Source organism: Argentina silus (assembly GCF_951799395.1).
Source record: "Argentina silus genome assembly, chromosome: 3".
NCBI lineage: Eukaryota > Metazoa > Chordata > Actinopteri > Argentiniformes > Argentinidae > Argentina > Argentina silus.
In genome coordinates this window covers 30039305-30055398 of record NC_139657.1, presented here as the reverse complement: position 1 = coordinate 30055398, position 16094 = coordinate 30039305, and positions in this window count along the sequence as shown.

Below are 16094 nucleotides of genomic sequence, written 5' to 3'. Positions count from 1 at the left end.
GCTCCTTGGCTACAAGATAAACTCTAGATCAAGTCTAAATCAGCCTTATTACCTTTTAATTTAGCTATAGGCAGTTTACAGCTACCACCAATTATTCCTGTCAAGAAATAGATAACCTGCTTTGGGTTTACCAGGGATTACCAGCCATTTACACTATTTGTAGGAATAATTATTTAGAAACCTTTAAAAAAAAAAAAGGTAAAAAAAGACAGATGGTCAGTGATGCCTGCATCCTTACATGCAAAGATCTCTATTGTCAAAATGAATGCCCTTCCTTGTTAATTTGGTTCCATGTTACCAATCCTTCCTCTAATAGACTACTGGTCTAAACTTGACTCTATGATAAAGAGTTATTTTGGGGGGTAAAAGACCCCAGATTATATATGCAACTCTACAAAGAACAAAATCCACTGGTGGTCTTGCAGTCCCAACTTTTAAATTCTACCATCTAGCCTTCCAAATGAATTTCAGAAAGACCTGGTTAAATCCAGGCGCACATGCTCCATGGCGTGCTATAGAAGACACATTAGTGTCCTCATATAGATTACAGGATTTATAATTTGTTGGATTAACTCCCAAGAATTGTTCTTTATTATATGGACCCATCATAGCATAATCAATGTATGGAAAGCTATGGAAAAACATATGGGGTGTAATCTACAGTAAAATGGTATTGAGAAGCTTCAATATGGCAAAATAAAGTATTTCTAAAAAACTTTTCATATCAGACTCTTAGCGAAAGAAGGCTATTCATTATTTTAAATATGTGTTTCATGGTAATAGATTCCTCAGTTTCCAGGAAATCTGTCAGTGCTTTAATATCCCTGGTTCATAACTTTTTCTTTACCTACAACTATGTGCAGCCATGTGCACCTATGGGGTCCACTGGGGAGCAGACCTTTCGTCTGACAGATACTTCTAAAGAAATTACCTCTGATATTTATATTCAGCTGACAAAACATTTTTGGAGAAAATAAAACCCCCCCAAAAAACAACCCATCAATTTATTAATCTGAAAATGTGTCACAGAACATACAGTATTTAACACCACACATATTATTGCATAGGTGTTGTCTCAGCTTTATGTAAACTCTGCTCCTAAGGGGTCTTGGTACTCTTTACATGTTTTATGGGAATATCTACATGAATGTGTACTTTATTAATTATATAATATCTATACTTATAGATGAAGAAAGTCTATTAGATCCTTTATTTGTGATGCCGGTCGTAAATACTAACCAACACACCAAGAGTGGGTTGTGGAGTCGTCCATTTGTTGACGTTAGTGTAACAGTTGTAACAGTTTAATCATTGAATTAGATCAATACCATGCAAAAAAGAATGCACCGGTTGTGTTTAGTCAGTACTAGAGAGGAGAATCATTAGAATACCACATTTTGTATTTTAAAGAGCTACATATTAAATATAACATATTGACGGACCAACTCATGGTCAAATGTGGAGCGCAATCACCTGCACTCCCCATGCTGCATATTTTTGACAGAGGTCTTGGTTCTGTTTTTGCAATCAACTTGTTTACCAGGAAAATCCATTACATTTACATTTGAGTCATTTAGCAGACGGTTTTATCCAAATCGACTTACAATAAGTATATTTGTCTAAGTAAGTGAATCAACTATACATCAGTCATCGTAAGTAAAACCTTCGATAGGAACAAGTGCCATCGACAGTCACAGTGCTAGAGAATAGAAGAAAACAGCTTAGTTTTATACGCCCCTCAAGTTCAGGTAATCGAATCGAATCAAATGTGCTTCACAACAAAAACAATACTAAACAATATAAACAATAAATACAATACAAACAATATGATCTAACACCAAACCATAGAACCCCAAAAAGTAAGCCAAGGAAAAAACTCCTCAGAGGGGAGAAAAATATAGGGCACAGTGGCAAGGAAAAACTCCCTGGAAGGAGGAAACCTTGAGAGGAACCAGACTCCAGGGGGGACCCATCCTAGATAATGTGGCTTATTGCACCAATGGGGCACCAAGACAGAGAAGAGCCATGACTGAGCAGAGCGACCACTACGTCCTTGTAGAGATGGTGGTGCCAAGCGGCTAACAGAGGTGGAGAAATTTAGTGATGGGGCCGGGGTATGGGGACATATTCACCGCCCTGGATTTGTTTCACATTTTGTTGTGTTACAACCTGACTTTACAATAGTAAATCACTGATTTACACAAAATACCACATAATGTCAAAGTGAAAATATTTTTTTTTAAACTCAAATGCAAAGATGTTGTCAACAAGTCACTCAGTAAGTTCAATTGAGTCCATCTGAATGCAAGGATAATAGTTAATGTAATTTTGGAATGAATATTGTGGGTGTTTACATTTTTACATTTATGGCATTTAGCAGACACCTTTATCCAAAGCGACTTACAACAAATACATTTGTTTAAGTAAGTGAATCATATATCCAACAGTCATCATAAGACAAAGTAATCAATGCTCACACCAGAGGCCATTGGCAGTCGTAATGCCAATTATTATTTTAATTTTTTTAAATTATTTATTAACAGGAGAGAACTTGTACAGGGGGGAAGTGGGGGTGAAGAGGTCTCAAGGGTTGGGGTTAGGGTTAGTACAGGGAGGGTAGTGTGGGTGATAAGTTCTTAGGAAGGACTGTTAAGATGTAGCCTGAAGAGATGGGTTTTCACTCTACGGCGGAAGATCGGTAGTGACTCTGCAGTTCTGACAGTGGGGGGAAGCTCATTCCACCAGCGGGGCGCCAGGACAGTGAAAAGCTGTGACCGAGTGGCGTGGCCGCTGCATCCACATAGAGGTGGCGGTGCCAGGCGGGCAGCTGAGGTGGAAGAGCGGAGTGATCGTGCGGGGGTTTTGGGGCTAACCATTGCTTGCAAGTAGGGAGGGGCTGCTCCTTTTGCCGCCCGGTAGGCGAGCACCAGGGTCTTGAATCTGATGCGAGCTGCTACCGGGAGCCAGTGGAGGGTGCGAAGGAGGGGCGTGACATGGGAGAATTTGGGGAGGTTGAACACCAGACGAGCGGCAGCGTTCTGGATGAGCTGCAGAGGTCTGATGGCGGAGGCGGGGAGTCTGGCCAAGAGTGCGTTGCAGTAGTGAGAGAGCAATGTATTGAGAGTGTATTGGTTACCATTGTTGGAAAAGGAAAAGGGCCTTATTTACTCCTTTTTGTGAACAATAGGCTGATTAATTAACTTGGTGGATAAACAACTTATTTGCGATGGGGTTTTGCGACCAGCGATTTATTTGGGGGTTCTAGGCATTAAAAAGTTTGAGAACCACTGGATTACATTAATCTGGTTTGTAGGACAAGAAGAAATTAGTTTGTCTTATAAATACCCAGTTATTGGTTTTGCTCAGACAGAACCTTAAGCCATTTAATTTAGTCCAGTTAGTTTTAGAAGTCCAGCTGGTATGATCCAGATATTGGCTCACTCTCAAAGGCCTAATTGGATGCAATGTCTTGCCAGTCCGGGGAGGGGGGGGGGTGATACCAAGAGACATGAGATGTCCAGCAGGGCAAGAAACAAAAAGAGTGAGAGTGAGGGAGAAGGCTGTTTGAAAGCCATATGTGAACAGATTGTAGCCCATTAAGTTTAAAAAATAACAATTGACTGAATTGGCTGAAACATGAAAGTGAAACGTATTTGCTTACAGGAAATGACTCAGAAATTGACTGACTGGAGTGATGTCAAGTCCATATAACTTACTAAACCTACAAAATAAAACCAGGGCCCAAATAATTATCATAAATTAATGGCTAGAGCATGTGGCATACCACTTTCACATTGACCAAACTCTCTCTCACTCTAATTATGACTATGGCCTTTCTAGCTGGATGGTGGACTGACTCGTAGGTTCCATTGATCTATTTGTGAGGAAGATAGACTCTCCCATAGCCCAGCAGCACTTTCTTGGCATACATACTCAGAAGAGGTGATGCCGTTACCAAAATCAAAGGCTTCAGAGGTCGATTGAAGTTAAGTAGCTGTAGTGGAGGGGAGAGTGCAAATAGACTTCGACAACTACTGAGATACCCATCATGCAATCTGCCCTCTGATCAAAGCCTGACCCTTTATTGGCCACCTTTCTCCAACCCATCATCATTCCCTCTCACCCTCACTTGCCTCCCTCTGCTCATGAAGGGAGTTGGAGTAATCCACATTTGGATCATATGTGTGCCAGCTTTGATGTAATGTAATGCAGAGATGGTTTAAAATGCAAATCCTGCATCTACATGTAGCTATTATGGACCAAATAAGTTATGGTTTTATTTGTATTTAACCTTTATTTATCCAGGTTAGTCTCACTATTCCTCAAGAGAGACCTGGTCCAAGACAGCAGCCAAGGAAAACAATATTTCAGACAAATCATACGTAGACACATACGTCACAGAACAAATTACAAACCTCATAAGAAAAGGAAGCCTTATGCCGGTAATAACATTTTTTTCTCAACTTCAGCTTCTTTAGCAGGTTCTTGACATCTATCAAGATATTTGTATGACTAAACATGTTCTATTGGCAGCTCATCACATGATTTTCACAATGGAATTTTTTTTCTTTGGAATGAAAGAATATTATGTATTTAGTTTTGGAGGAATTAAGGGTTCAAATCATACAAATTCTGCTGAATAACATGTGGCATGTGGCTGAGAGTATTTGATAATGTGCTTCTGCTGAAGGACTGCAAAGTGCACTTCTCAGCATTCAACCTCCACAGTGATAATAATGCACTGAGGAGGACAAAGAGAAATGTCTTGAGTCGTAATGGGAAAAAGATCATGTTCCAATCCTGTTGGAAAGTAAGCATTTCTCTCAAAATGAAGTCTTTCAGCCTGGTGGTAGTATGCATGAGTTTCTTTCCCATTATTTAGTTATAGGATTCCAAATAGCCCCCTTAACTTGCATCAGCTATGACAATTCATGCAAAAGTAAATGACTCTAGCTGACTTCATTTGTATTCATACAAAATCATTTAGGCAACTTGTGTATGTACTTCATCTAGACTAGGGATCAGTTCAGGACAAGAATTGAATATCTGCAAGAAAATATCGCATACAAAATAATGGGCCATTTTATGCTTACTAAGTTTACATCAATCCCGAACACGACTTCTTTTTGAAGTGGGGAACACATAATTACTATATCAGGCCATGTTTATGTAAGTGGAGGGGCAGTCATCAGTACATTTACTGGAAGTCTATTTTTTTCTTGCTTTCTATGTATCAGTTCCTTTGTGATGTCCCATGAGGACTCAGATGCTGAAGTGTCTCACATGGGAATTAAGCCTGTGCCCAGTCATGACAGGGGCTGCCCTAATGATTGCCTGATGTCTGACACACAAAGGCTATACCCAGGGGGCCTAGCCCAGGTCAGGAGCACTGCCTAGAACATCAATATTTCATCAGCTTCACTCCTCTGTAGTGTACAACACAGAGAATCCTTCCCAGTGCGCAGCTTTGTGGACTCACATTTTAAACCAAGGAGCTGGAAACAACAGAGCTCAAATGTGAAGTAGCTTTGCTTATTCCTCTGTTTCTCCTGTGAGTAGAGTTTTATGTACTGGAACTAATGACAGCACTGCACTCTGCATCAGTGCTTCACCAACCCACATGGGAAGCAAATGGTACATGTTGATGTACACGCAGGGATTCCCATTGCAGATTATGATTTGAGTGAGCCACTAAAGCAGCAAGGCAACAGCTGGATCTCCGAATCTGGTAACAGTTAAGGATATGTAAGGGCAGCGAATGCACAACTCAGTTTATGATGAATAAGAACAATAAATGATTTTTCACTGGATGATGGAGTTGTTGTGGATACAAGTTAAATGGATACTTCACCCATTTTTAACATCACATTCATTATCTCCAGCACCATACCAATGTCTACATATGTGATGTGTTATATCATTTCCAGTCGCATGCCACTGGATAGAACTTTCAGTTCGAGATAAGTTGCTAGCTCCTTACAACTGCACCAACTCGAACTGACTATCTTGCATTACAGTTAAGCTAAAGTCAAGCTGACAACTGTGAACACAGTCAGTTACAGCTATGTGATTTGCTTAATGTCAGACAAAAAGATTGTATATGAGCTGTGGTGTGAGTGTCAGTAGTACCGCAAGTAGCCGTTACCTACCGAGTAAACTTCAGGAGTGGATTTCTCCAGATCAGTGTTCAGTAATGCTCTGACTGTAGCTGGCTCTTTCTCACTCAATGTTAGGATTGGTGGTGAGGTGAACACAAGCGCAGATGAATACTTAGACAGAAGATGTAGTAGAAAATAAAGAATGTCTTTAATGAGAGGGTTGGCACAAGGCACAAAAACATATACTGGAATAAAGGGTAAAATAAAGGTGGAGAAAACCAGGCTCCATCAACAAAGGTACACACTTAATAAGTGGACTAAGAAATAATAATAACAGTTTGGGGTAACAATCGGATGCAGACGGACAGAGAGAATCTCTGACAAAGACATAGGGAACACACAGGCTATATATAACAAACACAGGACAGGACAAACAGGTGATAGCAATCCTGGTGATTGGGAGAGCACTGGCACAGGACCGACCGCCAGAGGGGGTCACCAGACAGCAACCTCAGGCGTGACAACTCAACATTGGGAGTACACACATTTAACATGGTTAGAAAGGTGAGATTCTCGGCCTTTCAACAGTCATCAGAACTCAAAATATGTTTAGGAGCGCAAGGAACTGAAAATGATGGAGCAAGTCGCATGTGTGAAAACTGCAATTTTCTATGCTCAAAAAGATAAGATAAAAGGTCCTAAGGAAATGACCTCTTATGTCATTGGGGGTAAACAAAAAAAAAAAACATTCAGTTATTTTCAGAATCTCTTTCCAGTGTTCCCACTTGCAGGTATATAAAGTAATTGAGCCCAGTTGCTTTGTGTGTCACAGAATGATTTGGTCTCTCAAATCATTATGTGAGAGACCTCCTCAGGTGCTCTGATGAGGGCTGGGAGGTTACACTGATAGGCAATCATCACCCAGAGAGAAAGTTGAGTCCTCTTGCCTGATACCTGTTCACTGATCTCTCTGTCTCCCTCTCACACACTGTAGACTCCCTCCATTTCTCCTTTCTTTCTCTACTTGGAACACAATTATAGGCTCATTTGTTAGGGTAAGAGTAGCTGGCGAAAGGTTGCAGATTTTATCCAAGAAAGACCATAGATGTTAACAGTATTTAAAGGATCTGTGAAATGAAAGTATGATATGCTGCATTGTGTCCCTCAGGGAACCCCCTTGATAGAAGGTGTGTAATGTTGTTCTTTAATTTCATCATTTTTCTTGATGATTAAAACACCTACTATATTATTTGATGTAGCTATATTCTCTTGTGTTTAAAGAGGCCCATCTCTGGAATACTCAACCTCATCTCTCTCCTTTCTTGAAAGAAGGACAAGCAAGATGAGATAACCTGTTGGAAATGAACACCATTGTTTTCTTTCTCCTTGTCAGTCCCTTGGTTTGTGAAAGGGGTGACAGTGTCACCCTGAATTGGGTACACTCCCATTGTGTCCAGCTGAAAGGTTTTCTTGTAAGTCAGGCTCATCTCGTGAAGAGCGGTGACAGAGAATTAGTGTTTTTTCCCCTCCCTGTTATTGTTCCCATTAATTAAGTTCATATCACCAGCCTCATTCCCCATGGAGGGAGAGAAATAATTAAAATGATACATGAGGTAGGCAGTTTAGCAGCACGAAAGTTGATGCACAAAATCAGTTTACTACATAATTAGATGCTAAGCCCAACTTCTCTGCATGGTTTATTGAGGAGGACATTGAAGTGGTAGAGGAAGGACAATTCAAAGTGTCTAGACTTAACCATTTAACCAGTGGGTTCTTCCACATGATATCAATTGCCTACTGAAATTGATTGGTTTATTACTTGCACATGGCAGGAATGGCCATACTGTGCTTTTTGCATCTTCATTATGAGATGATAAAAGTGTGTGTATATAGGACTTCCACCATATAGTCAAACAAGCCTGTCCTCAGTCAAGAGGACATTTTGGAATTGGTTTAAAGAGTTGTAAATATATTATAGCATTAATACTAAAACAGTCTTATAATAAAAACACATCAGAATGATAGTCTCTGTACAATCTGTCTCTATTCAAAATCCTAGTATGGTCAAGCATGCTCTAGGTATTGTTCCCACATATCCCACTATATAGGTACTTGAAAAGCCTTCTAAAATAATCCTTGAGAATAATATTGACATTGTGGGGGGCAATGCTGAGTGATAGGATTTAGCTTCTCTATATTGAAATATTAAGTTGAATACTGGATATTGAGTAATATATGTTACATGATGAAGTATTCGGGTTGCAATTTAGTATGGAGAGAGTTATACATGTCACTGTCACATGTCACTGACCAGAAGTCTGGATTCGTAGAAACTTTGTGAAACAGCCCCAACAATTTACTCAGAGAGAAAAGCGGGTGCTCGGCTGGTGTTTGTGCAAACAGTTAATTTGTTAGTGTTCAAATCAATGTTTGACTTGGAATCTATGCCCCCGCTTTAGACGCTTGTACAGTGCTGCCTTTTTGGAAAATCATCATTTTAGGCCAGGGTCTCTTTCTGTTCTGAGATAACATTATTCATGACATTCCACCCATTATTACCATTTCCCCAGATTAGCTTGACACCAATATTCACAGGGACCGACCAGTTTGACTCCAGCTTTGTGTTAGAATAATATGTACATATGCAAATGAGTGGGGAGAGTAAATTGAGTTGAGGATCAGGCTGGGTTATCTGCTTATGTTTCCCAGGATTACTGGAAACACTTCAACATGGGCTCCATTTTATGTGGTGCTGTGTTAAACATTAACTCAAGTCACCATCCAAAGTTTTGTTCATGTAGGCTATATGATGTCATATAGTGGGAATTTGACTATGCATGTGTTCTATTCAAGACTCTTAAAGTAGCATTCCATAACATTTCCTGACGCAGATTTTGTAGTCTACTGGGCAGATGCACAAGTTGCATGTTTAACAGGTACAATGTGTCCCCCAGTGTAATTTCACACATTTAATATGCTGTTTTTATGGTTTTGAATATTTTTAGATAATTCACATAGTTGTAATAAAATCCCTTTGTAATTTTGATATGTTCAGGTGTGAAGTTGTGGGGTCAGGGTAATGGTCCCGCCACCTAGGGGTCAAGTTAGTCTGGGCTTGTATCCCCCAGGTGTGAATAAGCACCATAAGCATTTAACCACTTTCTGAGAGGAATTCTTAATATGTATTCTATTTGGTTGCATTTCAAGTGTTTGTCTATGTATTCTAATTGACACGATGTGGAACTTGTTTGTTTATAATGTTTCTATTGATTGTGTCCTTCTTCTCCCATGCCGTCTCATCACAGTTTGATACAAGCCAGTGGAAGACATGCAGCTGCAGCAGTCTGTGTTTATCTCAGCTCAAAGCACCTTCCGAAACTGTGGTAATTGTACAAGAATAAATAAAAACTATTGAGGTTTGATTTTGTTATAACAGGAATTTCTCAGGAGGAATAGTGACTGGCGTTCACTAATATAGATTCTGACCAACTGGTGCACCTCGAAATTCCCCCTCATCCCAAAAAGGGAGACAAGTGTGAAAAACTGTGGAAGATTTATTTAAAAAAAAAAGTTTTTCAGCTATATCAGCAACTATCATGTTAGCCACGTTACCTGTACCAGTACAGGTCTAGAATATCAAATTCAAATACTACGCTCAACAATCTAGCTGAAATAGCTATATTTACGACTCTTATGGAGCTTCCTATACAAGCCCCTTGTTACTTTGTCTCCAGATAGCTTGTTGATATTTTCATTGTCATGGTATTCTAAATATGCTAATAACTACAAATGAGTTTGTTAGTATGACATTAGATATGTCTATATTTCAATATCAGTCAATTTATGAAAATGTAAGATCAGGTAAGGCACTGTCTTTGAATACTGTAACAAGGTCCTTTGACACAGAGAGGCAGACGCAGTATGTCACTGAGGGATTGCTCCCGTTTATTCATAAAGTCTTTTTGTCAATGTCTCTTGGCTTTCCAGCCTCCTTCACGCACGCTCGACGACTTTGTATTCGCCCCGTTCTCTCTCTCGCTCCGCCGTTCCCAGCTCACCTCTCCTACTGAAATGGCAGAAGCACACACATCTTAAACATTCGCCGACGAGACTTCATTTGCAGCAGGTGTGCAACCAAGTCTCGCCGACACAACCCCGGCCACGGTCCTGTAGCTCCCTCTACAGGCCGAACGCTGCATGTCCCCCCACATACCCCCACCGCCCGACACAGGCCGGGGACCCGACGGCCGACGACCAACTCCCCCCCCCCTGCACGGGAGAGGAAGTCTGCCATGACCATCTGCGCCCCCGGTCTGTGCCCGACGGAAAAGTTGAAGGGCTGCAACGCGAGGTACCACCGGGTGATCCTCGCGTTTACATCCTTCATGCGGTGGAGCCACTGGAGGGGGGGCATGGTCGGAATAGAGGGTGAAGGCGCGACCCAGCAGGTAGTAGCGGAGGGTGCCGACCGCCCACTTGATGGCCAGGCACTCCTTCTCCACGGTGCTGTACCGGCCCTCCCTCTCCGACAGCTTGCGGCTCAGGTACAGCACCGGCCGGTCGGCCCCCTCCATGCGCTGGGTCAGCACTGCTCCCAGCCCTCTATCCGACGCGTCCGTCTGTAGGGAGAAAGGGAGGTTAAAATCAGGTGCATACAGGACTGTTTCTCCACAAAGAGCCCCCTTAAGGGCCTCGAACGACCCCTGGCACTGGCCCGATCATTGGACCGGATCCAGGGCACCCTTCCGGGTGAGGTCCGTCAAGGGACTGGCCAACTCTGAAAACCCTAGTACGAACTGGCGGTAATATCCCGCCAGCCCCAGGAAGGCCCTCACCTCCTTCTTTGTCTTGGTCCGGGGAGAGGCGGCGATGGCCGCAGTCTTTTCAATCTGCGGTCGCACCTCCCCCCGTCCCAAGTGGTACCCCAGATACTGGATCTCCCTCCGCCCGATCACGCACTTTTTCAGGTTGGCCATCAGCCCCGCCTGCCTCAGGGACCGCAGAACAGCAGCCACACTCCGCACATGCTGCGGCCAGGTGTCACTGTGAATGACAATGTCATCTAAGTAGGCCGCAGCATAGGCGGCGTGCGGCCGCAGAATACGGTCCATGAGGCGCTGAAAAGTGGCTGGGGCTCCGAACAACCCGAAAGGGAGCACGGTGAACTGGAATAACCCGAGCGGAGTGGAGAATGCCGTTTTCTCCCGGGACACCGGCGAGAGTGGAATCTGCCAGTATCCCTTCGTGCAATCCAATGTCGTGAAGTACCTGGCCGTACCAAGCTGGTCCAAGAGCTCGTCGACCAGTGGGCATCGGATATGCATCGACCTTGGAGACCGCATTAACCCGTCTATAATCCACACAGAACCGTATAGCCCCATCTGGCTTGTTGACAAGCACGATGGGGCTACACCAATCACTGCGGGACTCCTCGACCACACCCAGCTCCAGCATGGCTTCCAACTCCGTGCACACAACGTTTCGTTTGTGCACCGGCAACCTATAGGGACGCGTGCGCACCGTTAAACCCGGCTGCGTTTCTATATGGTGGTCGATGAGCGTAGTCCGACCGGGCAGGGGAGAGAACACGTCAGCGAACTTAAGCTGCAAATCTGCAACGTCCGCGGCCTGGCTAGCAGAGAGATGGTTATCAACATCGACCGGAGTGCTAACTTTCGATTTTGGGACTTCCGGACCGAACTCCTCTCTCTCCGGAATTACCGTAGCCAGAGCAACCGTGACCACGTCGTTCCATTTTTTTAGGAGATTGACGTGATACACCTGCAAGCTATCCCCCCGGTCCGAGCGTACAACCTCATAATCCACGTCCCCCATGCGACGTGTGACCACAAACGGCCCTTGCCACTTCGCGAGTAATTTCGTGCTGGAGGTGGGTAACAGTACGAGCACCTTGTCTCCCGGTGTAAACTCTCGTAGGGTAGTCCCCCTGTCATACAGGCGTTTCTGACGCTCCTGGGCTTGCAGCAAATGCTCACGTGAGATAGCCCCTAGGGCGTGGAGCTTTGTGCGCAAGTCGAGGACGTACTGGATCTCACTCTTACTGTCGCTAGACCCTTCCTCCCAATTTTCTTTAAACAGGTCTAGGACACCCCGGGGCTTACGCCCGTAGAGTAATTCAAACGGGGAAAACCCGGTGGAAGCTTGGGGAACTTCCCGCACCGCAAACAACAGGGGATCTAGCCATTTATGCCAATTCCGACTATCCTCGTGGACAAACTTCCGGATCATTGACTTCAAGGTCCGATTGAACCGCTCACAAAGGCCGTCAGTGGCCGGGTGGTAAACACTGGTTCGAATCGCCTTGATGTTCAACAAGCCATACAGTTCCTTGAGGGTGCGTGACATAAAATTAGTGCCCTGATCGGTGAGAATCTCTTTCGGGATTCCCACGCGGGAGATGACTTGAAACAATGCTTGCGCTACACTCCTGGCAGAGATATTGCGCAGAGGTATTGCCTCGGGGTATCGGGTGGCGTAATCTATCAAGACCAACACAAATCGATAACCCTGTGTGCTCCGGTCAAATGGCCCGATAATATCCATCGCAATGCGGTCGAACGGGTTCTCGACCAATGGTAAGGGCCGCAAGGGGGCCCGTGGAATGGCCGGGGGATTTACTAACTGACATTCCCGACAGGAAGCGCACCACCTACGCACCTCTGCCCGAATCCCCGGCCAATAAAATCGAGCCATTATACGGTGCAGTGTTTTGTTATACCCTAGATGGCCCGCCATGGGGTTGAAATGAGCCGCCTGGAAGACCATTTCGCGGCGGCTGCGGGGAACCAACAACTGGGTTACTTCCTCCTGACTATGTGAGTCACGACTTACTCGATATAACCTGTCGCTGATAATCGCAAAATAGGGGTGGGCGCGCACCGTGTCTGGCCGTATCAAAGTACCATCAATTGCTATCACTTGGTCAAAGGCTGATCTTAGGGTCTCGTCACGAGACTGCTCGAGGGGGAAGTCGCCTAGCAGCGGATAGTTCGGTGGGGAAGTCTCGGGGTGAGGCGCCCCCGCCGGCTCCGGCTCCCCGGCAGTGTCGCGAGGCGCCGCCTCGGCACAGAGCACATTACACGCCACACACCTCCCTAGCTGTCGTGCACGCATCCCGGTAGCCCTCTTTACCGCTTGAGGAAACCCCTCCCAATCCACACCTAGAATCAGGGGATGCGTGAGGCGTGGGCTAACCGCCGCCTGTACACTATGGTTTTTCCCCTCAAAATGAATTTCGATAGCGACCACCGGATATTCGTGAATGTCCCCATGCACACACCTCACCCGCACCCTCGATGCCTTCAACAATGCCCCCGGCCGAACCAGGCGCTCCTGGATCATGGACTGCATGCAGCCCGAATCCAAGAATGCCTGGTGCGTATCATGTTGTATCCTTACCGGAATACGATACGCCGCTCCTGGTCCAAGGGGAGGGCCCGGTATGTCGCCGATGCGGACGACCTGTCCCACGTCCATCGCCTGACACTCGGCCTGCACGTGGCCCGGCCGTCCGCACCGCCAACACACCCCCCCTGTCGCTCGAGGTGCTCCCTGTGGGGCCGGGGTCGGTTCTGGATAGGTGCGCCCCTGCCATCTCGCCGGCCTCTCTCCTTCCGCTCCCTCGGCTCCTCCTGGGCGTCGCCCCCCCCCCCCCCCCCCCCTGCCGCAGGGCCGGGGTTGGTCGTTGTGGCCCCCGCGGTGGGAGGGAGAGATGGTCCTCGGCCAGTCCCACGGCGGTCTTGAGGTCCTGGGGGCGGTGGTACTGGACCCCGGCGGCGGTACGGGCCGGGAGCCCCGCGAGGAACTGCTCCATTACCACCCGGTTCCCGACCTCCACCGCCGAGTTGTTCTCGGGGTCCAGCCACCGCCATGTGCTGTCCCCCAGCCGCTGGGCGTAGGCGAAGGGCCGGCACCCCTCCTCCATGGTCATGGCCCGAAACCGGCACCGGTGTTCCTCCGGTGTCAGGCCCAGGCGGTCCCGAATCGCCCGGGCCAGGGACGTGTAATCCCGTTTGGCGGCCGCCGGCAAACTGTGGGCCGCGAGCTGCGCCTCCCCTGACAGGAGGGGCAGCAGATGGTAGGCCCACTCTCGGTCCGGCCACCCCGAGATCCTTGCCGTCCCCTCGAACACCGCGAGGAACGCCTCTGGGTCGTCCAGGTCCCCCATCTTCTGTAGCTGGACCTTGGGGGGACCTGGCGCCGCTCCAGTCCCCGGCGCCGGCCCGCCGACCCTGGTGAAGTCCTGGAGGAGGGCACTGTCCGCGATCCTCGCCACCGTTAGCTCCTCCAGCGTTGCCTGCTGGGTCTGCTGCAGGGCCGTCTGCTGCTCGAGGACAAGCGCTATCCTCGACATCGCCGCTGCTAGCGCCTCCATTCCGTCTTACTTCTGTGTCCCAGGTTGGGCGCCACTGTAACAAGGTCCTTTGACGCAGAGAGGCAGACGCAGTATGTCACTGAGGGATTGCTCCCGTTTATTCATAAAGTCTTTTTGTCAATGTCTCTTGGCTTTCCAGCCTCCTTCACGCACGCTCGACGACTTTGTATTCGCCCCGTTCTCTCTCTCGCTCCGCCGTTCTCAGCTCACCTCTCCTACTGAAATGGCAGAAGCACACACATCTTAAACATTCGCCGACGAGACTTCATTTGCAGCAGGTGTGCAACCAAGTCTTGCCGACACAACCCCGGCCACGGTCCTGTAGCTCCCTCTACAGGCCGAACGCTGCATGTCCCCCCACAAATACATTTTGGGTATTGATTTTAGCTGTATAACTGCATTACATTCTTTACTCCTTACTTCTCCTTAGTTGTGGTCACATGATGTGCACCCTCTGCTGCTACTGCCTGAGGAACTGCAAGTTTTACTCACTGGAGTGGGAAAGACAGAAAGTAGAACCACAGCCCTTTTAGGACAGCTGTTCTATCACCCCTTGAGTGGCATAGTAGCACTAAATCATTGAATGTTGCCCTTCTATAATGGATGTTTTCAAAAAGCTTTGTTATCAATGTTACCACTGTTACTCCCTCTTGAAAGGTTGAATTCATATCAAGATTAAAACGACAGATGACAGGGTGGGTCCGGGAAGCTGGAACTAATGAGATATACTCAGTCCTGTCCGTGAGGTAGGAACGAAACCAGCTCAGGGCTTCTCTAGAGAGTTCGATGGTGTCATGGAGGCGTCCAGGAGGATCAGGAGACAGGTGAGCCTGCATCAGCCACCATCAGGAGATCATTTGTCACCCTAAGTAGGGCCGTTTCGGTGCTGTGGCCTGGCTGGAAACCTGACTGGAACTTCTCAAACAAATTGTTGAGATTGAGATGGTATTGGAGCTGTACGGCAACCACTTTTTCCAACGCCTTGGAGAGGAATGGGAGGTTGGAAATAGGCCTATAATTGGCCAGAACTAGGGTCCAGGGTGGGCTTCATTAGAAGGGGGCTAATGACAGCTGCCTCGAGTGCAGGTGAGACACTAGATTAGAGGGGAGTAGTTCACAATCTGTTATCAGAGAGGTGAGAGCAGGGTTGCATGATTTCAGTAGGGCAGTTGGGACAGGATCCAGGGCACATGAAGAGGTTTTCATTTTGGAGATGGTTTTCTCAATGCCTTCCTGGAGGACTTTTAGGAAGCAGGAGAGAGGCTGAGGTGTCATTGGCCAAGGGTCAAGGGTGCAAGGAGACAGAGTAGTAGAGCTGGAGATGAGAGATCTGATGTCAATGACACTGGTCCTCGGTTGTCTCGATGGGAGAGTGCGATTGGGATTTCAAAGGTGGTTTATGGTGGAAAACAGGTGCTTTGAGTTTCCAGTGTTTTTATTGATGAGGTTGGAGGAGAAAGTTGACCGTGTCTCTTTCAGGGCCTTGTAGTAGGCCCCTTTGGCGATCCCGAGTTTCTAAGACGCTGCTCCAGCAGGCATCCAATGAATTTCATCTTTTACAGTTCAGGTATAAACCAGGGAGCTGAGCGAGCTAATGTGAC